This window comes from Papaver somniferum, unplaced genomic scaffold (genome assembly GCF_003573695.1).
Source record: "Papaver somniferum cultivar HN1 unplaced genomic scaffold, ASM357369v1 unplaced-scaffold_148, whole genome shotgun sequence".
In the NCBI taxonomy this organism is placed as follows: Eukaryota; Viridiplantae; Streptophyta; class Magnoliopsida; order Ranunculales; family Papaveraceae; genus Papaver; species Papaver somniferum.
The window spans coordinates 1,706,042-1,708,156 of NW_020624154.1; positions in this window are offsets into that span (position 1 = coordinate 1,706,042).

Genomic DNA, 2,115 nt, shown 5'->3' on the forward strand with positions numbered 1-2,115 from the left:
CCACATCTTCGCGCCAAGGCATGCCAACCATGACAGCCGCACCACTGTGCCAATGGAAAACCATGCCAACCACGTTTACCGCGCCAAGGCATGCCAACCATGCCAGCCGCACCACCACATCACCGCGCCAAGGCATGACAACCATGCCAGCCACATCTTCGCGCCAAGGCATGCCAACCATGCCAGCCGCACCACTGTGCCAATGGAAAACCATGCCAGCCACGTTTATCGCGCCAAGGCATGCCAGCCATGCTGGCCGCACCATGCGCCAATGTCATGCCAAACCCTTGGCCCTAGCCATGCTGGTCGCACCATGCGCCAATGTCATGCCAAACCCTTGGCCCTAGCCATGCTGGCCGCACCATGCGCCAATGGCATGCCAAACCCTTGTCCCTACCATGCCAAGCCGTCCAAACCCTTGACCCCACCATGCCAAGCCATCCGCACTATTCTACCTTGGCCCCACTATGCCAAGCCATCTGCACCATTCTGCCTTGGCCCCACTATGCCAAGCCGCCCGCACCATTCTGCCTTGGCCCCACTATGTCATGCCGTCCGCACCATTCTGCCTTGGCCCCACTATGCCAAGCCGTTCGCACCATTCTGCCTTGGCCCCACCATGCCAAGCCGTCCAAACCCTTGGCCCCACTATGCCAAGCCGTCCGCGCCATTTGCCTTGGCCCTACCATGCCTACCTTCCCTATGCGGCTACCAAAACGAAGGCGTGCGACGATCAACGGACACCCTCCAATCCTAGATGCAAATCCTAGTCGTCCAAGGTCGCCAGACAATGCATGGTAACCTTTGGCCCAAAACCCTAGTTTTGGCCACGCCAAACCGCGTCAAGGCATGCCATGCCACATGTGCTAATGGCATGCCAACCACCTTGTCGCACCATACCATGCCAGCCTTCCCTATACGGCTACTAAAACGAAGGCGTGCGACGATCTACGACCACCCTTCAATCTTAGATGAAAATCCTAGCCGTCCAAGGTTGCCAAACAACGCACGGTAACCTTTGGCCCAAAACCCTAGTTTTAGCCACGCCAAACCGTGCCAACGGCATGCCAACCACCTTGCCGCGCCACGCCATACCGTCCTTCCCTATGCGGATGCCAAAATGAAGGCCTGCAACGATCAACGACCACCTTTTCATCTAAGATGCATATCTTAGCCGTCCAAGGTTACCAGCTAACGCATGGAAACTTTTGGCCCTAGTTTGGTCGCGCCTAAACAAAGCCAAAACCCTAACTTTTGGCCGCGCCTAAACCAGGCCATATTAAAGCCATATCGAGCATGCTTTCATGCCACTGGTTACCAAACGAAGGGTTGCAATAGTCAACGGCTACCTTTCCTCTTAAGATGCAAAAACTCGACCGTCGAAGGTCACCGAGCCGGCAAGTCTCCCAAGCTCGACTTGTCAGACGAAAACAACATGCTACATGTTTTCCACGAAAACACTCGAGACATCAACACATATTACAAACTGGGGGATGCTCATTGGGTATTGGTTTGGCGGTTTACAGCGTGCGGCGTACTCTACGCCCGTTATAAGAAAGTGTCATAAGGATGAGGCGGTTAGTAAATACAGGGAGTAATGGTGAAACGCTTTCTTTTATGGAACATCAATTCCAGGCGTTACCGGTTACCACCTCCTCCCATTTACTCACCCGTTTTCCATTTCTTAATGAGACCAGAGTACGTTTCACTTCGACTTGTATAAATAGGTATTACCTATTTCCACCGAAAAACAAGTTCAGGTCAGGAGCGTACAACACTCAGAAAACATTTGCTAGCTTTCCATCTGTTAGCTTCCACTTTTTGATACAAGTCGTAGAAAACAACTACTCTTCCAGAATCAACTATTCTGGTCTCAACACTTTCTTCGCTTCCCTCCCCAAACCCAACCCTCTCCTTCACTTTGTGACCGAAGCAAGTCTGGAACGACCATTTCTTGGTTTAGGCCGAATTTGTACAGATTGATCTCTCGAATCTAAAGTACTCCCTTGCAGTACATTGTTTAGGGTTTAAATTCGTTTCTCACCCACACACCCGAAATTACCAAAACCTACAGAAATCGTCTTCACCCTCAAACAATTGGCGACCACAGTGGGA